This window comes from Crocuta crocuta, unplaced genomic scaffold (genome assembly GCF_008692635.1).
Source record: "Crocuta crocuta isolate KB4526 unplaced genomic scaffold, BGI_CrCroc_1.0 scaffold120, whole genome shotgun sequence".
In the NCBI taxonomy this organism is placed as follows: domain Eukaryota; kingdom Metazoa; phylum Chordata; class Mammalia; order Carnivora; family Hyaenidae; genus Crocuta; species Crocuta crocuta.
The window spans coordinates 1637347-1662601 of NW_027527375.1; positions in this window are offsets into that span (position 1 = coordinate 1637347).

A 25255-nucleotide genomic window follows, 5' to 3' on the forward strand; every position below is an offset into this window, starting at 1 on the left:
CCCTCTCCTGTGAATGCCCCCCCATCAACCCTCATTTTGTTCTCTGTATTTAATAGTCTCTTATGGTTTGCCTCCCTCTCTGTTTGAAACTATTTAAAAGATCAAATAGGACTACTGTCTTGCCGTTTCAAAAGTTTCCTTGGCATTACAGTACCCTTTAAATATATGCAAACTCCTTACTGTATACTAAAAATCCGTTTCTTGTTCTGGGTGCCATCAACATTATCTATTGCAGATTTCCTCCTCACATATTATCCCTCAGATTCAAGACCTTTGTGTTAATAATCTTGGATTGTCATAACAAAATACCATAGACTGGGTAATGTAAACAATAGGCATATATTTGTTTCACAGTTCTGGACACTGGAAGTATGAGATCAGGTGACCAAAATGGCTAGATTTTGGTGAGAGCTTTATTCTTGGTTTGCAGATGGCTACCTCCTCACTGTGTTCTCACAAGGTAGAGAGAAATAGAGAAATCTCTTTCTTCCTTTTTTTCTTGTTATTTAGGGCCACAGTCTCTTGGGATTAGGGTCCTACCTTTATGAGCTCATTTAACCTGAATTATTTCTTAAAGACCCTATGTCCAGATACAATGGTGTTGGGGGCTAGGGCTTCAACACGTGAATTTTAGAGGGTTGTGATTCAGTCCACAGCATTCCACCCCTGGTCCTCCCAAATGCATGTCCTTATCACATGCAAAATGCATATATGTTGTGTATATATTGTATCCTACCAGCCCCTAAAATCTTAGATCATTCTGGTATCAGCTCTAAAGTCGAAAGCCTAAAGTCTCATCTAAGTATCTTAGCCAGAAATGGATGAGACTTGAGGTATGATTCTTCCTGAGATGAAATTCCTTTCCACCTATGAACCTGTGAAATCAGACAAGTTATATGTGGGTTTTTTTTTTTTTTTGAGAGTATAGTTGACACACAATGTTACATTAGTTTCAGGTGTGTAACTTAGCAATTTGACTACTGTATACATTTTGCTATGTTCACGACAAGTTATAGCTACCATCTGTCCCATTACATTCTATTGTATCATTGACTGTATTACTCATGCTCTGCTCTTTGTTCCCATACTTACTCATTCCATAACTGAAGGTCTGTATCTCCCTGTTCCATTCACCTATTTTTCCCAATTTCCCACCCTTCTGCCCTCTGGTAATCATCAATTTGTTCTCTGTATTTATAGTTCTGATTCTTTTTGTTTAGTCATACTTTTAGATTTCATTTGTGAGTGGAGTCATATGATTTTTGTCTTTCTCAGTCTGACTTATTTCACTTGGCACAATAACCTCTAGATCTATCCATGTTGTCTCACATGGCACAATCTCATCCTTTTGTATGGCTATGTAATATTCCATTGTGTATATATACCACATTTTCCTTATCCATTTGTCTATTGAAGGACACTTAGGTTGCTTCTTTTTCATGGCTATTGTAAATAATGCTGCAATAAACGTAGAGGTGCATATATCTTTTCATGTTAGTGTTTTTATTTTCCCTGGATAATACACAGTAATGGAATTATTGGATCATATGGTAGTTCTATTTTTAATTTTTTGAGGAATCTGCATACTGTTTTCTATGGTGGTTATACCAATTTACATTCCCACAAACAATACATAAGGATTCCTTTTTTTCCATATCCTTGCCAATACTTGTTGTTTCTTGTATTCTTGTTATTAGCCATTCTGACTGGTGTGAGGTAATACCTCATTGTGGTTTTGATTGCATTTCTCTGAGGATCTTTTTATGTGTCTGTTAGCCATTTCTATGTCTTCTTTGGAAAGAATGTCATTCAAGTCCTCTGTCCATTTTTAAATGACTGTTTGGTTTGGGGTTTTTTTTTTCCATGTTGGGTTATATGAGTTCTTTATAATATTTTTCATTTTAACCCCTCATTGGATATATCATTGGCAAATATCTTCTGCCATTCAGTAGGTTGTCTTTTTGTTTTCTCAATCATTTCCTTTTCTGTGCAAAAGCTTTTTATTTGGATATAGTCCCAATAGTTTATTTTTGTTTTTGTTTCTCTTACCTCAGAGACATATCTAGAAGAATGTCCCTATGGCAGATGTCAGAAATTATTGCCTGTGTCATCTTCTAAGATTTTTATGGTTTCAGGCCTCACATTTAGGTCTAATTTATTTTGAATTTATTTTTGTGTATGGTGTCAGGAAGTAGTCTAGTTTTCTTCTTTTACATGTAGCTGTTCACTTGAGAATAATCCTCTTTGAAATTCTGTCTCCAGCCCCACTGAGATGGTAGCATCACCTTCCTGGCTCTGGTGAGTGGCCTTACAACTTCAGCTGTTTGCAAGGGCCTCTCCCTCTTTGCTCTTTGAGAGGGCCCTGCGTCTTTAGCTATCTGCAAGCTCATCCACTCCTAAAGCACTAGGCAAGGTCATCCTGGCCTTCTGGAAACCTGAGATGGGCCCCATCCTTTGTAACATGGGAAGAGGAAACACTTTGCTCCCTGAACCTGTGGTGGGAGTGGCAGCCCTGATCTCTGAATTGCCTTTGGAATCATTTTCCACTTTCCTTGAAGAATAGTGTATGTTTATAGTTGAATAGATCTGTGGTATGGTCCTGTAGAATCCAAGAGGCCTGACAGCCTTCCTTCATTCCATTGTTGCTTCAGTTCTTCCCCTGGCAGTTTCTTTTCTTATATAATCCCCTCTCTGTTTCTTGTTTCTGCTCTAACGGTTGATTAAGTCCATACATTGCAACCATGATCTCTTTATCAAATTGTTGTTCAGCCACACCTTTAGTGTTTTCTCCAGAATAAGCTTTCTCTGTCTTTTCTTTCATTCTTCCTTCCTTCCTTTTTTTTTTTTTTTTTTGTATTATGGATAATTTGATAATTTTTCAAGTTTTCAAGTTCTGATTTCTTCTTGCTTAACAATTCCTTTTTCATTCATCTCTTCCTTTTGCGTTTCACTTTAAGCAGTCAGGAGAACCAAGCCACCCTTTCAATACTTTGCTCAGAAATCAGCTCAGCTAAGTATCCAATTCTACTGCTCACATGTTCTGCATCTCACAAAACACTTGAACAGTTCAGTTGAGTTCTTTGCCACTTTGTAACAAGGATGGCCTTTCTCCAGGTTCCAGTGGCATGTTTCTCATTTCCCTCTGAGATCTTACCAGAATTACCCTAAACATCTATATATCTAGCATGCACCACAAAACTCTCCCATCCTTTACCTATTACCCAGTTCCAAAGCTACTTCAGCATTTTAGATAGATATATTAAAACAGTATCCTACTTCTTGGTATCAAAATCTGTATTAGTCAACTGGGACTGCTCGAATAAAGTACATCAGGCTAGATGGCTTAAACACCTGAAACTTACTTTTTCACAGTCCTGGAGGCTGGAAGCCCGAGATCAGGGAGCCAGCATGGGTAGGATCTGGTGAGAGCCCTCTTTCTGGCTTACATATAGCCTCTTCCTCCTTGTGTTTTCACATAGCAGACAGAGAGCTCCTTCTCTTCCTCTCCTTATAAGGCCACAAGTCTATTAAATTAAGTCTCACCCTTATGATCTAATTTAATCTTAATTACCTCCCAAAGGCCATATTTCAAGGTACAGCCACACTGGGAGTGGGGGCTTCAACACAAGAATTTTGGATGGGCACGTTTCAGTCCACAGCAAAGCTCTGTGAGTTCCTCACTTTGGGATTTCAGCACTACTCTTTTTATTCTGCTTAGAACACTAGTTCCCCTGTGCTTTGCATAGCTGATTCCTCATTGTTCAGAGTTTATGTGTCTCTTTTCCTCTTCTGAAAATTTATCCTTGCCCCCTTCAGTCTAAGGAACCTTACCTGCTACCCATTAGGCATTCTCTGTGAATTCACTGTGTGTTTTCTTCAGAGCACTCATCATAATTAGGATTTGTTTCCTGTTTGCTTCAGTTCTAGTTTCTTCCCCTATTATGATGGAAAAAACTTCATTCAGCATCATTATGCTTCGCATAATGCTTGGTACATAATTGGTTTCAATAAATTTTTATTAAAGTTATCAATGAATGATTAAAAAAAAGAGTACATATTTCACCTTGCAATCATGTTAGAGTAATCTTTTAATGTAGCCTGTTGGAGTGTGTGTTCCCTCCCAGGTGTTAATAGTCTTTCTGTTAGGATGAGTCACCTTTAGAAGTAAGGGAAAATATGATAGTTGCCAAAGAGTATAAGAGAGCCTAGGTTCCCTCAGATCTGGGTTGGCCTTATCACTGTGGAGAGTGCCTATGTATATTTAGCCACATCTTTTCTTTTTTTAAGCTGTTAGTGAAGGTTTTACTTTAATTTTTATTTTATTTATTTTTTAAATAAAATTGTTAATTTGGGTAGAGTTGACACACAATGTTACATTAGTTTCCGGAGTACAACCTGGTGATTGAACTTCTCTATCCATTATGTTATGTTTACCACAAGTGTAGCTGCTGTCTATCACCATACACAATGCTATTACAATATCATTGCCTATATTCCCTGTGCTGTGCCATTTATTCTCATGATTTATTCGTTTTATAACTGGAAGCCTATATATCCCACTTCCCTTCACCCATTTTGCCCATACCCTACCCTTCCACTCTGACAACCATCAGTTTGTTTTCTATATTTATAGTATTGATTCTACTTTCTGTTGGTTTATTCATTAAAACAATTTTTTTTACTGTTTATTCATTTTTGAGAGACAGAGAGAGACGGAGTGTGAGTGGAGGAGGGACAGATAGAGAGGGAGACACAGAATATGAAGCAGGCTCTATGCTCTGAGCTGTCAGCACAGAGCTTGATGTGGGGCTCACACTCAGGGACCTCGAGATCATGACCTAAGCTGAAGTCAGGTGCTTAACCAACTAGCCACCCAGGCATCCCTTATTCATTTATTATTTTTTAAATTCCACATATGACTGAAATAATATGGTATTTATCTTTCTTAGTTTGACTTAGTTTACTTAGTATAACACCCTCTAGGTCCATCATGTTGTCACAAAGAGCAGGATCATCCTTTTTTTATAGTTGTGTAACATTTCATCATGTGTGTGTGTGTACATACAACATCATCTTTATCCACTTACCCATAGTTTAGCCTTATCTTTTAAGTATATAATTGCATTAGTATTAGTAACACTTAGTTTGCAGCTGAAGATAATTAGGACACTTGCCTAAGTTACTTAACTTTGTAATAAGAGATGGTCTACTGGAAATTCGGTAGTGGGATAATGCTTATCCATCTTGATTCTTGATTTGATACTTCAAAATTGCTAACTAAAGAATCTTTATTCATCAAGATGTGTTCAGTTTCAAGTAACAGAAAAAGTAATTAAGAAATAGTGTCTTAAATCATAAAATGCTTTATTGTTTACATAACAACAGAAGCATGAAATTTCGAGGTTTTGGCCTCATGGTGCAATAGCATAATTGTAAGCAAGTCCTTTCTGGCTTTCTGTGTCACCTATTTTAATGTGTTGGCTTTTTAGTTTTATATTTGTAACCATTTGGTCACAAGATACCTATCACAGCTTCTGGAATCAAATCTATGTTTAAGGAAAGAGGAAAGAGATGACACCATCATTTTTCCCGTTACATGTGATCTTCAGATAGTGAGGATAAATGGGCTTTCCCCAAAACTTTACAAAAGATTTTCACTTACATTCCATTGACTGAGCTGGCTCCGTCACCACATTAGTTGCAAAACCTAAAAAATAGAGGAAGATATAAACAAAATAGAATTTATCTTGACAGCCTTCAACAACTAAGGATTCAACTTCTGGAGAGGACTACCTCCCCTGAGAAAAAGTCTTTCTACCTGCTATTGATCAATATTGGGGTTCTGATGAGGAGGAAACAGGGAAGAAATAATGAACGATTCTTAACCTGCTAGAATGCTGTCATTTTATAGACTAAAATAGTAGCAATTATTTAGGACTAAAAGGAAATACATATTTTTTTGGTAAAAAAAAAATTTGAAGTTTGAACAGATGGTTCAGAATTAACATATAGGTGCACATTTTGAGGGACTGACCATTGAGTAGAAAACTTTAGCATTTTCTACTCATTTCTAACATCAAATACATTTAGAATGTATTTTATATCACATGGAGTCACTGTTTGCATTTGAATTGAGATCTTAATATTCTATTTTGCGTATATACCACATTTTGTTTATCTGTTCATCTGTGTTGGGACACTTGGGTTGCTCCCAGCTGTTGGCTATTATGAATACTGCTGCTGTGAATGTGGGTGTATGAATTTACCTTTGAGTCTCTGCTTTCAATTCTTTTGACTATATACCCAGAAATAAAATTGTTGGATTATATGCTAATTCTGTCTTCTTCTTTTTTTTTTTTCTTATATCTGGTAAGGATTTACCAGAGAAACAAATGTTGAATAACTTATCATTTAAAATGGTTTGAACAAATTCAGGGAAAATATTCTATTTTCAATCTTTTGAGGAACTCCTATACTATTTTTCATAGCAGCTGTACCATTGCACATTCCCACTAAAAGGGCACAGGGTTCTGATTTCTCTACGTCCTGAATAACATGCTAATTACTGTGGGTTTTTAAATATATACTTTTGGGGTACCTGGGTGGCTCAATCAGTTAAGCATCTGACTCTTGATCTCAGCTTAGGTCTTGATCTTAGTGTTATGAGTTCAAGCCCTGCATTGGACTTAGTGCTGGGCATGAAACCTACTTACTTTTTTTATTGTCACCATCCAAGTAGGTATGAGGTAATATCTTATTGTGGTCTTGATTTTTATGTTTTTTTTTATAATCAACAATGATAAGCATCTTTTAATGTGTTTATTAGACATTTATATATTTTCTTTAGAGGTATCTCTTACGTATATCTTTTTAAGTCTTTTGTCCACTTTTAAATTTTTTTGTTGTTGAGTTGTAAGAGTTCTTGATGTTTCTTAATATTAACCAGTTATCTGATACATGATTACCAAATATTTTCTCTAATTCTGTGTGTTGCCTTTGGCTCTATTCATTGTGTCCTTTGATGCCCAGAAATTTTTAATTTTGATATAGTCCAATTTTTTGTTTTATTCTTTTGTTGTCAGTGCCTTTTTTTAAGTTTATTTATTTATTTATTTTGAGAGAGAGAGAGAGAGCAAGCAAGTGAGCAAGTTAGGGAGGGGCAGAGAGAGAAAAAGAGAGAAAATCCCAAGCAAACTCCACACTGTCAGTTCAGAGGCCAGTACGGGGCTCAAATTCAGGAACCACGGGATCATGACCTGAGCTGAAGTCAAGAGTCAGACACTTAACCAACTGGTCCACCTGGGCTCTTTTGTTGTCTGTGCTTTTGATGTCATATCTGAGAAGTCATTGCCAAATCTAATATCTTAAAGTTTCTCCCTATGTTTTCTTCTAAGAGTTTTATAGTTTAGCTACTAGATTTAGGTTTTTGATGCATTTTCAGCTAATTTTTGTATATGGTCTAAGGTAAAGGTCCAACTTCATTCTTTGGCATGTGGCCTTGAGTACACCTCTTTTTAATACCTGGTAAATGAAATAGAAAGTATATAGAAAGCATTTTGACTGTATTTCGAAATATGGTGTAGTTGTCTTCATAGCTGTGTGATTGTCTGAGTTGTAAGTCAAACTAACTACTTCTTTGTGGAATATTGAAAAATTGGAAAAAAATGACTGACCAGAAGATTTTCATTTTTCAGACTAAGGTACTGGCTGAGACATTTTTTAAAACAAATGAAGTGATCTTGCCACTTGAATGTAGAAAATTGTGGTGACAATTTTTGTCAATGATAAAATTAAGAATTTGACATGAAAATAAGAGCTATTGGGAAATGTAAATATCTGTGAATGTGACAGCTTTCCAGCTTGACTTTTCTGATGACATTAGAAGTGATATTAACAATTGTGTGGTGTTTTTGATATTGTGTGATGAAATGTGTCAATACTTGGAAGATCTCCCTAACCCAATAAAGCATATTTTCCAAATGACCAACATTTAAATGGTGTTACAAAACCATACATGAATAAGACCTATGTAAAGTGCAAACTAGACCAATAGATTCTAATGTAACAAAATACAAAAACTCAGCAGTAGAGGTTCAGTTTCTGCATTGCAATTAATCTTTAACAATTATCATGTTGAATTTGGGTTTAGTATAAAGAAGAACATCTATAATTTTTTTTTAAAAGACCATCAAAATACTTCTCCCACTTATAACTACATTATCTGTGTGAAGCTGGATTTTCATCACATGTTTAAATAAAATATTAGGGCAGTTTGAAAGCAAAATCAGGTATGAGAATCTAGCTATATTACACTATTATCTATGCACTTAAGGCTATTTATAACTACTGTAACTATGGTGGAAATACTGTATAATGGAGTGCTTCTTGCACATACTTTCTCAATTTGATGTTAGGTGAGGTCACAGTGTTGGCTTTAATTAGAATAAGGTGGGGGTACACCAAGGAAATCAGCAAATACAACATATAAGGTTCCTCCCCACCCCACTTCCCCTTGCCCTGTGGAAAAAAACAGCTTGTTAAGTATTTCATAGCGCATGATTGCTCTTAAGACTTTTTCTTTATGGTAGCAACATGTCTGCTGTAGCTCCAGTTCTGACTTCCAGAAGACCGAAGAAAAGGTGAAGGGTTGAGGCAGGGGTGGGATGAGAGCTATAGGGGGGAGATGTGGTAGGGAGGCGAATGCGAGGAAGATGGTTCCTGAATTAGAAAAGCAGAAGTGAACATGTAAGGGACTACTTCTAGCTGGATGCTGTTAAGGAGACAGGGCTGTAAGTGGTGGGTTGGCTATGCCGTTCAGGGACCCCAGTGTCTGAGGAGTGCAGAGGACTCTGACTAAACATAGAGATTAAGGAAATAATGGTAAAATGATGCATATCAAGAGGTAAAACACATGTGATTAGAAAGTAGATGATATTTTGCCTGCCCACTTAATATGTGATGAATCTTTTTATGTTACTAATTATTCTTCTATAACACAATTTCTAAGACTTCAGAGTATGCTGGTATTCAATTCTTTCCCTAAAGGAGATTTAGTTAATGACTTGGAATATCTTAATATCATTTAGTGTTCACCATTTGCCACTCATGGTCAAAAACTCCAAACTATGTTTACTTGTATTTCATGAGAAAAAGAAAGGGACAGGAGATAATCTGGTTAAATGTAGAAATTGGAAGTGTTCTCAGGGGAAAACTTGTTATTTTCACGTTTTGACTATGGTATTCACTCAGTGAAGGATAAGGAAAAAATTAAGAAATAAAAGACAATTTTGACACCTTAGCCTTGAGCTTCTGCATTAAAATAAGAGGAAAATAATGTTCATATGTCAAGGGAAATAGGTTACAAGTTGAAGCATGCAAACCTCTTCACACAATCAAATGTACTGCCAAAAAGGAATTAATGGTATTCTACTTATTTTCATTGAAATAAGGTTATAGACTCCAGCTCTGGTAAAAATTTAGCAACTGAATGCCCAATTGAATTAATTGAACTTCCCCGGGAAGGAGAATTCTAGTTATTGCTTTTCTATTTTTCCAAACTTGTTGCTATTAAATTACAATAGGCACTTAAAGCCTGTGAAAGCATTGGCTCTGGCACTGAAGTTGCCTAGGCTGCTCCATACCCAGAGAACTTCCTGGGAGGAAAAGTCTCTGATTTAGCTACATTTAAAGTTGGAGACACCATCAATTGTAGAGCTTTTAGTTCCCAAGGAACAAAAATAAAGAATGGACTTGACGTGGAAAGAGGAGGCCTCTTTTGTTTCAGAGGATATTTACCCGTTTTTTCTGGAAGATTCATTTAAGACTTGAGTGTTGTCAAACCTGTTAGGGGAGCAAAGATAACTTGTAGCCTAAAAGAAGACTGAACTCAGAAATCATCATGAAAGAAAATGTTGCTAATCTCTTTCCATTGAGGAAGAGTGCGATTTAAATTAAGGAAACAGCATCCCCACTCCTTTTCAATGAGATGTCAAAGTAAGGCAGATTCTTTGTACCAGACAAAAATTGTGCTAGAGTCAAGATTTTCTTCCCCGTTGTCACCAACAAGCCTGAAATAAATACTCTATTTTAAAGAGAAATTTGACTAATAGCTCCTGTTTGCTTTTCAAATTATAATTTCATTTTCATTTCCTATAGTTCAGCATTTTCATTCAGACAGCTATATTTCTGGTCAGAAGGGGAAACTGAAAGTGGAATCATATAGTAAAAGAATGATAGAGAAAGTTCTGTAAGTATCATTCCAAATGCCAGAATTACAGATGATGTGTTAACCTGTGACATACTATTCTGTTCTTCCATTTTTTGATAAGTCAGGAATTTTAAGAATAATAAAAGTGTGAAAAGCATAGATATTGTTTCCTGAGAGCACCTCTTTCTATCTAATATTGCACTCCAAAGAGCATGAGGAACCCCAGAAGCTGCTGCCTTTTTGAAAAGCATCTTGACATTTCTCTTAAAAGAAGACTGGCTACCTTTTGAATTCCTTACATGACTTCTCCAAATAATTTATTAGGTGCTTATAATGTCTCAGTTATTCTTCCAAGCTCTTTATTAGTATTGTCTCATTTAATCTTCACAACAACCTTATGAGACAGTAATATTATCTCCTGAGGAGATTGTGTAATGCTGCACAGCCAATAAGCAGCAGAATTACAGGAGAGTGCAGTCTTTTAATCATTATGATTGTTTCCTAACACAAAATGTATACACAAATTGGTAGTAAAAATAAAAAAATAAACAGCTGTACTGCAATAAATAGAACATTTATTTTTACTCCTCGCCTTCTGAGACCTTCGTTCCTAAGTTGGTATCCAGAGGTGAGGACGGGTGGAGCCAGGTATCCACAGGATGCATTTATGTGTCCAGTGGCAGACTAGAGAAGACGCTGTTGGGAGCCATTCTGAGCCCACTAGTCGAGAAAATTCCTGGTGAGGTTAAAGCAAGTTTGCACGGTCTCTTGCCAATCAGATGATGACCGATATCCACCCCCCACTCAATTATTTCTGCTTGAGCACTGACCCCTAAGGTACCTTGTTGATCAATATCGGGAGTGACTTGTCCCCTTATTCCGGCCCTAGTATGATGACTGCACCTTGTGAAGGAACTTATTGTGGGAACTTCTTCTTTTAATTATGGGAACAGACATCATGTCTCCAGAAGGTCCTGTTTCCCTCCATACTTTCCCTTGAGCTATGAACAGGCTAATGACCCCTAGTCATAAAAGACTGACCTTTACATGTACAATTCTGTTTCTACTGTTGTGTTAGTCCAAGATGTTCATACAGCTCAACATGCAAATCAACTAACCAAAAATGTCTCTCATGCCCTAGCTATTCAAGAAATCATAAAAGTAGACACAAAGGTAAATGCACTCGTAGAGGCTATTCTACATATTGGGAAATAAACTAATCTCTTTAAAGGTATGGTTGGCTCTCTGGTGCAATAAAGCATATAACTGGAAAATCAAGTCTTGCCTGGAGACAAAGAGCCTAACCTAGAGAGAAGGACAGAAGATAAGTTAGTACCTACACCTTTGCTAACTGATGGTGTATAGCAGCCCCTTCCCTAAGGCCTACTTTCCACAAACACCTTCCCTTACCCTGGCAGCTGTGATGAGGATGGATAAGAGTATTTACAAACCTATGACTTAATCTTAGTGTTATTATAATGTGAACACCTTGTTATTTTCTTAGTTACTCCACCTTACTATAATTGGGGCAGTTCTGCAAGAAGACTTCTGTAAAACCTGTTTCTGTACATTTTCCAAAAAAATCTTATCACAGAGAGCTATCCATTGTAAACATTCCATTTTCTGATGCCATGCTAAATTTTGACCTACAAATAAAGACAGCAAAACCGACAGGACAGAGATGTCTGCCTGGTGATCAGAAAGGATCTCGGGGCTCTCTCACTCTCTTTGGCCGACACTGTCCATCCTTCAGGGACCCCTGGACCTGTTGGAGCCGGCGGGGCCTCCGACAAGACGCAAAGTAGGTGTAGAAAGGAAAACGAGGAGAAAAACTAGATAAAATAATAAGCTGCATGAAGTTTAATGGCCATAGCATTTAAAAACTAGCCACAGATAATTTTCAAAATGCCTATATCCCGGAGGGAGTAATACAAATCAGTAGGTTTGATCTGTGGATGCTGTTATCTAAATATTTCAAGACTAGTCATCACTCATTTCTAGATTCTAAAAACCCTACCCTAGAAATCCTTCTGTTAGGAAATAAGATGACTGCGGCTAGTGTGGATTTCCTATAACCTTAGAAGTAATGTTATTTTGAACTGGTTTAATCAGAGCCAAACATAATCTGTATTCTTAAGGATGTTTTGCATGCCAGAATATATTTCACTTTTCAGATTAGGAAGAATGGGCCTTAAAAGCAAATTAGGATAGGATGACCTGAGATATGGATATAGAACATAGTAGATGAATCAAAGTTCTGGCCTGACTGGAGATTGTTGTTGTAAAAGTAGACTTTGTAATTTTGGGGAAACATCCTCTGGCAGTATATTGATCAGGCCTTTGTTATCTTCCACTCCAAAATACTGCCATGTTGTTTTATTTTTTGAATAGTCTAAGGTTTTAAGTATTTAATCTATTTCTTACATTCATATATGGATTTCCTTATAGGAGCTAAAGGTTTCTTTACCAAGAAGAAACCAATATATTGCTTTTTTACCAATATAAACAGTAAAATGCTGGTTTACTCATGTTTACCATGGGAACTATACTAGAAGTAGAATTATATATATCTATAAATTAGGTTTTAACCCCCCCCCAAAAAAACCTCACAGTTGAAAAACACATTATTTTATCGCTTAATTAGATGGTTCACAGCAGATTCCAGGCTTCTAAAGGAATAATGGAGTCTTCCAAGGAAAAGAATGATGAAGAAATAACCGTGAGAATTTTACCAGAAGGAAAGGGGGCTATTGGTTATCTTAGCCTGTGCAGCAACTTCTCATTGCTTAGATAGATAGAATTAGTGAGAGAGAATTTCAGTGAGGTGGGCTCCCCCTGTTGGATATGTTCTGGGGTCTCATGACACAGGAAGCCAGGAAGTGGATAGATAAGTAATTATTTTATGAAATCAGTCATGAAATAGTTATGAGCATTCAGAAAAAAATAGACTTATCCACCAAGATATTAAAAATGTAGTATTTTTTTACAGTTAATCTTTGTAGAAAGTTGATCTTTTTTCAACTCCAAGTACCATAGTTCCAGTAATTCTGCAATATCATAGTTCTCTGCCTATTGCAGAGTTGCCAGAAAGATTATTTAATTCTTGAACACATCTAATTGACTTGCATGTAGCCACAAATTATAAAAATTTAATAGAGATATATGGAATATGAAATATGAAAAAGTTTAACTTAAGCAGAAGAGTGAAATTTGCAAATCTCTCAATTTAAAAAAATTTAAAAATCTGTAATTTCAAAGTTGGCATTCTGAGTAAATGGTAAACTGTGTTTATGCTTTTCCCACATGGCAGAAATATTTTCAAACTGTTTATGTATATAAAGATGTCTATGAGTGTTTTTGCTAACTATTTGTAGTTTTTAAAGCAAAGCTATTATAATTTTAAAGTATTTTGAAAATAACCTATATAGCAAAGTCATAAAAGATCTCATACAGTGATGGCATTGGCCTAAGTGCTGGCATTTTTTTCTGAAAAATCAATAATTTTGGAATAAGAAGACATGATGAAATCTATTATTATGGATATATGATTATTTGTTAATATGTGTGTTTTAGTATTATAGTTAAAAGCAAAAGAAAGATTATGCTATAATTGCTGCAGATTTGTGATCCTTTAAATAATCTCCTTATTTTATATTTATTCTATTGGAAAATTGTTTGGAGGTTTGTTAATGAATATAAGTGATCATTCAGATAAAAATACAACTGATCTCAACTTATTTAAACCAAGGATTGGTATTATAATGTGTAGAACACTGGACATTCATTTTAGGTTATATGTAGTTATAACCTAAGTTAAAACCTTGAAGTTGCATTTAAACTATATTTAAAATGGTCTAAAACCCTTGCTTCACTGTGATATGATTAAAGGCTTAATCCCTACAAGGGTAAATGGGACAACCATAGTTGAATTATATCAAGCATAATTCATTCCAGGCTTAGGCTGGTGCCTTTTCCCCCTGAAACACATGGTGAAGTGCAAAAGAGTGGACTTTTGTTAGGAAGAGAAAACAGGACTTGGGTGAACAACAAGCTGTATCTGTTGCAAAGAGATGAGGCAGATAAGAAAAGTATATGTGCTGCTGGGGTTGTAAAGAAGTTAATATCATTAAAGGTTTTCTCTCATACACATACACACGTGCACACACAAACACTCCTGCATACAGCTTATGCGTGTTGTGTATATTCACAAAAGGTAATGTTTCATATTTCTTAGTTAGGTGTATGCATCCATTGTTCTTTTCAAACATTTTGAGATGACCCAGTTTGGGATTGACTCACAGGTGGAGGCGCTGTGTCAGGCCCACTTCCCCTGTGTAACGGAGCTCTTTTTCTTTAGTGGCGCCATGGCTTTCCCAACTCTAAACATCTGCATAAAGATCGCTTTTTACTCCAGTGTTAGAATTACTAGGTTCTCGACACCAAAATATTAACTATTTGGATTCTTTTTTTCAGCCTTTTTCCTAGTTTTCCTTAGACTGAATATAAAGATAGAAATATTACATTTTAGGAAAACATCTGTCTTTCCTGCTGCATTTATCCCTTCTGATAAGACTTACTAGATGTGTTTCACTCTAATCCACTGTTAAACTAGTATCAATTTTATTTCATGCTTCATATACCTGACTTTATTTTATACGTGGAGTTTTCTCTAGAATGGTTGAACTACTCTTTGGAGTCATACAGGGTAAAACTCCAGACCCATGCTGTCATGTGAGCTTGGGCCTCCATTAGAAACAATCATGCTGAGCCATAATTTCAGCTAACATTGTTGGCTTGATGACATGCAGGTCTACTTTTTCATACTAACGGACCCAGAAGAAGGGGGAAGAGAAGCAATTTTTGGTTTGATGAGGTGCCTAGCTGACACTTAGGCCTGGATTTCTAAAATGTCCTGAAGCTAAATTCAGAAGAAATGGAGTTGATTTTTGGTAGGTCCCTGCTGCCTTTTGAATGGCACTTTATCCGCTGCTATTGGTTTTGATAGGGCTATTATATAACCTGTTATTATTAAGTTCTATAACCTTGGGCTGTCAGTGATTGTGAACTTTCTCTTGATAACTGGTTCAGTTGCTTTTTACTATTTTGGTTCTGGGCAGACTCAGGATAAAACTATTCATAAGCTTCTGCTTTATCAATTTGGACTAATTGCTTTGAATTGCAATTAAAATTTATTTGGACATGAGAGAGGCTTGTACATTCCTAAATGTCCAGTTAAGGCCATTTATTAATGGTTAAAATGTCATAGGATGCCAAGAGCAAACAAGAAGAAGATGAATACCTCCTCTCCTGGTAACATTTTCTTCACCTTCCTGTCCTATCATATAGATTAATGTGTTGTTTTGGGAAAGGGCTGAAATTGGATAATACTCTGAAAGGCTGAGTTGAGGATAAAAGGGTTTCTTGGAACCCATATGTCTTCATAAAAAATGTTGACTTTTGAGACAGGCTGAGGTGTAGCATTGTCTGTTTTGCGGATGGCTCGTAGGCTGAAAGAGGACAATAAAATCTCCAAGGTTACTCCAATCCAGATCGATCTTTGCTTTCATTTAAGTTGCCCTAGAATCACAACTACACAGACAGTGGTGACAGAGGAATCACAATATGATATGGAAAATAGAGTTGAAGTAAAAACCAGCTTAGCTACGAATTAAAGCAAATAATATAAATATTGAGCAGAAAATGTCTACAATTTTTCTTGTCGTTTTAGTGAAGAGTTTGGGGTAGGGAAATGAGATAGATCTTAATATGTGATGGCAGCCTGTCAAAGTTCATTACAACTGAATTAGACGGTGACAGTGAAATAGGAAAGTTAGTAACATGAGGAATCATAGCAAGGTATTCTGAATTAAATGGAGAAAACCAAGTGGTAGTAACAGCACATGAAGGAACAAAGAAGGCGAAAGCTGGCCTGGGTGAACCTTAGAGGTGATAACTATACTTCCATCTGGTGCTGCAAACTTTCAATGAACAAATAGAAAAAACATTCAGAGCTAAAGCATACAAGTCTAAAAAGGGTTGTTGGCTTGGGTGCCTGGGTGGCTCAGTTGGTTAAGCACATGATTTTGGCTCAGGTCATGATCTCATGGTTTGTGGGTTTGAGCCCCTCGTTGGGCTCTGTGCTGACAGCTCAGAGTCTGGAGCTGCTTTGGATTCTGTGTCTCCCTCTCTCTCTGCCCCTCCCCTGTTCTCACTCTCCTTCTCTTTCTCTCAAAAATAAATAAACATTAAAAAACTTTTAAAAAAAGGTTGTTGGCTAAAAGTGAGTAGATGGTTACCTATCATTTTAGAAGTAAGGAAGTAAAACAAGTTAAACCAGAGTTCTTTATTTTGAGGGAGAAAGGAGAATCAACCAAAATTGAGATATTTTGGTGGAGGAAGAGAAATGCTAAAGACAAAACTAGTCTATACGAGAAATCTGGCTGCATAGGACAATTCATTGAGGATCTAATAGTGTTAGGACAGCATTGTTTGTATGTGTGAGTTGGTTGAGACACCTTTAGCTACGAGTAATATAAAAGCCAATATAACCTGACGTAAAATTAGAGACTTTATTGCCTCATAAAATTGGTAGTCCAGTGTTAGGTCTTCCTAATTGTCTTAGTAAAATAACTCTGCTTCATCTCTTTGATGTTCTTCAATCTCTTAAAAAAGTTTTTTAATGTTTATTTATTCTTAAGAGAGAGTGTGAGTGGGGGAGGGGGAGAGAGTGAGGGAGAAACAGAATCTGAAGCAGGCTCTAGGCTCTGAGCTGTCAGCACAGAGCCTGAAGTGGGGCTCCAACTTATCAACTGTGAGATCATGACCTGAGCCAAAGTCAGAAGCATAACTGACTGAGCCACCTAGGCACCCCTACATGTTCTTTAATCTTTAAGAGAGAAGCAAAATGGATTAGTTAATCTGGCTTTGTATTCATGTATAACACAGCCCACAGAAAGAAAAACTATTACCTCCTAAAATCAAAGCATGGTATCTAAGAAGGCTCTAGAAAAAAACAAAAAAACAAAAAACAGAAAACCTCCTTCAGGTTTCATTGGATAGCATTGCCTAACATAAACATCCAAAATGAGTGCAGGATGGGTTTCATACAAAATCAGTCAAATCTATCCTAGAGCTAAATTTCCTGGTCTTACATGTGAGTGACAATAAATAAATAAACAAGTTTGTAGTAATTTCGAGCAGTTAGAGCTTATTGTGATAACAGACAGCTCTAAAATCTCAGGAACTTAAAGCAACAAATGTTTCTCCTGTGCTAGATATCTTCAAATCATTTTGGTGTCCGCACCGAGAGTCAAGCTAAAGGACCACCTCACCTGGAGGAGTCTATACTGAACTACTTTGGCTTATGTTATTTTAATTAAAATTTATTCAAACTACCTGAAATAAAATGTATACCTTTAAAATGTTGAATGAAATGAGTTTTGGTAAGTGTCTACATCAATAACATTACTGCCATGATCAAGATACAAAACATTTCCGTCAAACTGTCTTAACCCTTTGCATTCTATGTTTCCCTTTACTCCCTGTCATGGGAAACAAACTGATTTGTTTTTATTACTATAGGTTGATTTGATTTTTCTTAAATTTTACATACATGAAATAGATGAATTTTATATAACTTAAATACAAATTTTTCTATTTACCTTGAGTAATTTTCTACTTTTGCCTTTTTTGAATAAAGCTGTTATGAACATTTTTGTATAAGCCTTTGTATGGACATGTGCTTTCTTTACTCTCACATAAATATTAAATTTTGTTTTAAACGTTCATGTGTATCCAAAGGAAATTAGGCATCAAATATACTTTTATATTTACTCAGGTATTTATAATTTATGATACTTACCATTTCTTTTTGATGATGTAATTTTCCCTCTGGCATTATTTCACTTTAGCATAAAGAATGTCCTAAAGTACTTTCTCTTCCCTTCCCTTCCCTTCCCTTCCCTTCCCTTTCCTTCTTCTCTTCTCTTCTCTTCTCTTCTCTTCTCTTCTCTTCTCTTCTCTTCTCTTCTCTTCTCTTCTCTTCTCTCTCTTCTCCTTTCCTTTCCTTTTTTTCTCTTTTCTTTTGTTTCCTTTTTTCAGTACAGATATTTTTAGTGATAAATCTTGGTTTTATTTTATTGGGAGATAAATTTATTTGTCTTTTATTCATTAAGGAGATTTTTAATGAGTATAGAATTGTGGGGTTTCAGATTTAGAAATTATTATACCATTGTTTTCTAGCATTCCTAGTTTATGATGAAAAGTCTATAATAATTCACATCATTGATTCCAAAGTTTGGTTTTCTTTGTATGTTCATGGTTTCAAGTTCTTCAATAGATAAATTTATGTTTTTTACCAAATTTGGGGAGTTATCCATCATTATTTGTGCAAATGTACTTTTCATTCTTTTTTCTCTTTTCTCTTTCTGTGACTCAAATTATGTACATGTCAGACTTCATAAATTCTGTCCCTTAGGTCCCTGAAGTTCTGTTTATTTTAATTTTTTCTATTTTCTTAACTGGAAATTTTCTAATGATCTATATTCACACTGGAGTATTTTTCCCTCTGATATCTCTATTTTACTCATAAACTCATTTATTTTTTCTTTTAATGTTAGATCCTATAATTTTAGTTATAAAATTCGATCTATTTTTATATTTTCTATTTCTCACTGAGAATCTCTATCATTCTACTTGTTAGAACTACATGTTCCTTGGGGCGCCTGGGTGGCTTAGTCGGTTAAGCGTCCGACTTTCGCTTAGGTCATGATATCTCAGTTCGTGGGTTCGAGTCCCGCGACGGGCTCTGTGCTGACTGCCAGCTCGGAGCCTGGAGCCTATTTCAGAGTCTGTGACTCCCTCTCTCTGACCCTCCCCTGCTCACGCTGTCTCTCTCTCTCTCTCTCTCTCCTAGAAAAAAATAAAAATTAAAAAAAAAAAAAAAGAACTACATGCTCCTTTACCCTGTTGGATATAGTGGTCATAGTTATAATAGCTGTTTTAAAGATTTTATATGATGAGTTCAATCTTTAGATCTTGTCTAGGTTGGTCTCTATTGATTTTTTCTTTTCTCTTCTTTTTTAATTTATTTAAAAAATTTTTAATCTCTGTTTATTTTTGAGAGAGAGAGACAGAGAGACTGTGAGCAGAAGAAGGCTAGGGAGAGGAGACACAGAATCTGAAGCAAGCTCCAGGCTTTGAGCTGTCAGCAGAGAGCCTGACACGGGGCTTGAACTTGTGAACCTGAGCCAAAGTTGGATGCTTAACCAACTGAGCCACCCAGGCATCCCTTTTTAAATTTATTTAAATTTATTTTATTTTAGAAAGAGAGAGAGCACAAGAGAGCACACAAGCTGGGGAGAGGGGCAGAGGGAGAGAAAGAGAGAGAGAGAGACAGAGAGAGAGAATCTAAAGCAGGCTGCATACTCAATGCAGAGCCTAATGTGAGACTCATTCCCACGACCCTGGGATCATGACCTGAGCCTAGATCAAGAGTCCAATGCTCAACAGACTGAGCCACCAAGGCACCCCTCATTTTCTTTTTTCTTAAGAAGAGGTTCCATTTTGAGATGCCTGAGTGGCTCAGTCAGTTAGGGGGCAGACTCTTCACACTGAACGTGCACACACAGCTGCTTCTGATTCACTCTCTGCCTCTCCCTTGCTGTTACTTGTTCTTCAAAAATAAATAAATAAACTTGAAATTAAAAAAAAAAGAATAGATCCTATTTTCCCCCTTTATGTTTAGAGTAATTTAAAAAAATATTTCTTTAAAATTGTAATTGCTATGCTGTGGAGATGCTGAATTTTGTTTTATTGGTTCAAAAATGTGAAGTTGAGATCAGAAAATAATTTTCCTGTATTCAATCAGAAAAATGTGTTTTGTTTTTGAAAATTTGGGACAGCTCGAACTTTAGTATTTTGTTTTAGATTTGCATATAAGTCAATTTGAGTCATGCTAATCAGTCATAGTTCAAAGATTAAACAAAGACTTGGAAGAAGTTTATTTTCAGAACCTAGAATCACCCTTATTTGCTTCTCTTTTTTTCTGGATTTCCCTTTTACTTTTCATTGGTAATGGTTGCTCTAGGTCTGTCCTCTAGACTTTCTTTCTTTTTTTTTTTTTTTTGNGCATTGTGAGTCTTCTCTCAGGATTTTAGCTTCTTTGTGTTTTGACATGACTGTGGTATAACCTCAGTGCAAAGCCATTCAAATGGGTACCTACCTAGCTGTAGTACTTTCTTTTAAATTTTGGCTCTTGAAATTTGTTAGCTTTATTCCATTCTCCAAAGCTTTTACTTAATTGGTTATTTTTGTTTGTTTGTTTAGGATTTAGTTCAGGGTTTATAGTTGTTACATATGTTATATGTACAAGTCTTTTACCATACCAGAGTAAGAAAATTGCTCCGGGTTTTGAAGATTCTGCTTGAAAGTAGCACAAGTGAATTCTATTTACATTTCTTTCACTTAAATGAAGCCATATATCCATGCATATCTCCAAAAGGGTGAGGATTGCAATTCTACAATATGTCCATAGATGAGGCTCTGAATATTTGTAAATGGTCTTGAAGACTGCAGACTACTACATCTCAGCATTTCGGAAAGAAGAAGGGAAATGCTCACCCAACTATTACTCAAGAGATACACTCCATGACATGTCCCTACAAAATGGTAGATGAACTTATTTCAAGATAAATTGGCAAAAGATTAAATAGGGTGGTCAAGGATATTTTGATCCTCATGTGTGAAGTTTTAATTTTGTATAAATAGGACATATTTATGTTCTTTTTGTATAATAAGATTATCAATTTTTAAAGAGATGAATTTGACTACTTGAAGGAAGGATCAATAAGCAAATGACTGGCAGCATAGATAGATAGATATACTATTCGTGTCTTAGATCTTATGATTAGCAATATATTCTTAATTTTTTAGGCTGCTAGTGCAAGAAATAGTTGATAAACAGGAAAAGAATAGTATCTAGGTGATTATAGTAATTGTTATAAAATAAATTTTTATTGCTGCAGACATTCTTATGGTCTTTATTTAGAAGATACTCTCCAGCGAATTTAACTAAGATATACTACAGATGTAATTTAGAAACTACTGGTATAATTCAGTATAAAGGCCAAAGTTTAATTGCCTAGTAGTTATTAAATAGCTATTTGGGTTTCCACTAGTAATATAAATATTATTCAGTAATTTATAAGCGACATAAACTAATATTTAAACCTTAATAGATATTTATACCTTAATGGATATTTACACCTTAATAAGATATCATATATCTATAATTACAAATATTACAAATTTACAAATTAGAAATATAATTACTAAATCTATAATTACAAATATAAATGCCATTATCAGGTAAGACAAATTTAGTTCATTTGTTTTATATATATTTCACTAATGTAACTCTTTATAAAATAGAAAAAATCAACAAATTTACAAAATACCAGTTTTGTCCATATTAAATAAAAAGCAACAAGCTTTTTTCACAAGAAGATATTGACCTTATGTAATTTCTCATACTTTTCATTAAAATGGCAGTTATCTTTATTTCACCTAAAATGAAAATTATGTCGGTTTAAATACATAAATTTAATCTGTAAAGCTTCCCAACTTCAACATAGGTATCTATTTTACTAATTCCAAATGATATATTCATTGCATAGATTAAATCTCAAGAGAAAATTTTTCTGTACTGAGGTTTTCAGAATTTGCCTATCTTATGGGTGTGACATAGGATCTCATTGTTTATTATTTCCTTTTCTTTCACATTCAGTAAGATTGTCTATCTTTTAGTATTCTTTTGGGAAATGGAGTTATATGAATTATCTGGTCTCGTCTTCTGTCCACTTTTCTATTGAATTGATTGTTGCTTAATGATTTGCAGGGATTCTTTGTATATTCTGGTATACAAATTAGTAATTTGTCAGCTATCTCTTTTGTTATTATTTTCATCCACTGTGGCATGTCATTTTATTTTACTGATAACAACTTTATTATTTTATTACATTCAGTTTAATTCAGTATACTTTGTTTATAGATTCTTTTTCTATGCATTACTAATGAAATTTTTAAAAGATTTTCTTCTATGACTTTTCCTGAATTTGTAAGTTTTTCCTTTGCATTTGGCCTTTAATACACTCAGGTTTTATTTTTTGTGGGCTTTGAGTAATGGATCTATTGTTTCCTCCTTGGTTAATCAATTGTGTGAGTGACATTTCTTGAATCTGTATATCCTTACTTGTCCCCTGACTTGGGATATATTACCTCAGATATATACCAAGTTTTCATATGTCTTCCATATGTATTTTGAGATATACTATTTCATCTTTTTTTAATTCTCAGAAAAGATTTTGAGGGGAAATATATCTCTTGGTATTTACACCCATGTAAAATATGCTCCCCTTGAATGTGAAATGTATTTAATAACTTCTAGTAAATAGAATGCAGCAGAAGTTATTAGGTTATAAAAAAAATGTCAGTGCCTTATCTCTTGGGCATTCTTTCTCACTCTTGCTCAGATCCCTCACTCAAGGAAAAGTAATCTGGATCTTGTGAGCAGCCTTTTGAAGAGTCCCTATGGATAGCACCATTGTGTTGAGTGGGATAACTTTTTAAAAACAATTTTATTTTGGGAAAAGGATGTTGATTTTAGGGCACCAAAAAGAATGAACTTTGTTAGTCAATTTTTATTTTTTTGTCTGCTTAAAGTTTCAACCTATGTTCGGGAAATTTCCATGCCTCATGGGTTTAGTCAGAGTAAGTAAAGGGCTCTTACTCTAACACTAAAATCTAACAAAATAAAACAAAAGAACCCCAAAACATGCTGCTCTACTTTTCTTGCAGCTAGGCATAGACATGTAACCTAGACTCAACAAAGCAGATGCAGTCATTTTGAATTTTGAAGTAGGAGCTACTATACAGAACAACAGCAACAAACCCAAAAAACATGCAAGCCGAACACTAACCAACCAACCAACCAACCAAACAAACAAAACCAGAGACTGCGGAAGGTCTTTTCATGTCAGAGTGGATATTGCAGCCTGCCCAGTGTCTGTAGCTGCAGAGGCAGAATTGTGGGCAGAGTTGCAGAGGTTTTCTCCAGGTCTGAGATGGAGGTACAAGTCACAATACTTAGTGCTAGTGGCAGCCATGTCCTCAGTAGGCTAGTTCTGTGCCATTCTTTAGGGTATTGTTTCTCTTTGCCTTTAAGCCTGTTTCTCACCTAATAGCCTTTAAAAATTTCTCTATCTTTTTTCCCTTCTTTCCCTTTTTTGAAGCAATCAAAAACCAGCAAAATCATTTTTAAAAATGGCACAGTATTTATTTTTCCTGAACAATTTGAAAAAGTAGGCCTTTGTAAATAACTACAGCACGACCATCAAGCTATGAAACTAACATTGAGGTATAACTGGTGTCTACTCTTACAACCCGGTTAAGTTTCACCCGTTGTCCTGATCCTTTAGTGAAGAAGGATCCCATCCAGAATCATGTGCTACTTTTATTTGCCATTTCTCTTCTATTGCCTTCAATCTGTAACAGTTCCTCAGTCTTTTCTTGACTTTTATGACTTTGACACTTTTGAATTAACTGGTTATTTTGTAGAAATATCCCTCAATATCGCCATGTCAGTTTCCTTATGTTTAGATTCAGATTATATATATTTCTTAGCATTGACATGATGCTGTGTTTTTCTCATTCTGTCCTATTTGGTCTCATATAATTTCAATATGTTATATTACTAGTAAGGTTAGCTGGTCACTTGAATAAGGCGATGCCTGCTAGGTATTATGAAAGTTACCCTTTTACCCTTTTATCTTTTGAAATGAGTAAGTACTTAATGGAGAAGTACTTCGAGACTTTGTGCATATCCCTTTTGTTGATCCTTAAAACTTTCTTTGTATTCATTTATTTATTAAATTTAATATGGACGTATGGATTCCTATTTTATTTGAAGGGTTTTAAGCCTTTACTTTTATTCATTTTGACACTCAAGCTATCTCTGATTTGACTAGTGGAAGCCTTTTCATTAATGATGGAGTGTGATTCCCTTATTTTAAGCACTTCCTTCCTAAGAAGGTATTTCAACCTCATCAGGTACATTCCCTGTTCCAAATTCGGAGTTAGTCCTTTCTCCAATGAGTCCTCATTTCCTTTGGTGACGATGGTGTTTAGACACCAATATGTGGGAACTAGAAGTCTTCATTGCTGTTGTCATGTGGCAGCTAACACGTGGTGAGAAATCTGGCTCTAATTATTCTCTATACAGTAATTTTAAAAATCAATCTCCATTTGTTTAAACAACCTCTTGCCACTGTCACCATAGCTCAATTCCTGATCACAGTGCAAAACAGACACCTCCTCACTGTGCTTGGCTTCCAACATCCCATCCTAAGCTGTCCCCTGTACAGATGACCTCTACACTTTACTTTGTCTCTGAAACCATGTACTGCACACACGTGGACTCCCTTCTCTTCCTACTCAGGTTCTAAACCTACATGGAGTTAATTCTGACATTCTTCATCACTCCTGCATGAACACTGTTCTCATCTCACTGACACGCTGATACCTCACATAGGTCACCCCCTTGCAGGGCAGCCCTCCTTATGCTGCTCATGCCAGAACTTTACCCTTCCTCCACACAGATGCCCTCTTCACTCTGTTCAGGTTACAGACCTCACTTGATCCCTCTTCTGAGCCAACGCCCATCTCACCCAACTTTGACAATCTGTTTTGGGTCCTTCCTTTGCTCCAAGGAATGGCTTTTGGGGAAAAAAAAAGAGAGGAAAGAAAGAAAATATGTGAAGGAAAAGAGAGACTTACTATATTTTTATTAAATTACTTTTTTTGCTAAATCAATGACAGCTAATTTTATTCCTTACAACAAAGAAATCTGACTAATACTTTATAACTGGAATTTAGTACTTCTTAATCTACTTCACTTATTATCCCCATCACCAAAACCTCCCCCTCTGGTAACCAACAGTTTGTTTCCTGTATCTATGAGTCTGTTTCCATTTTGTTTTCTTTACTTGTTTT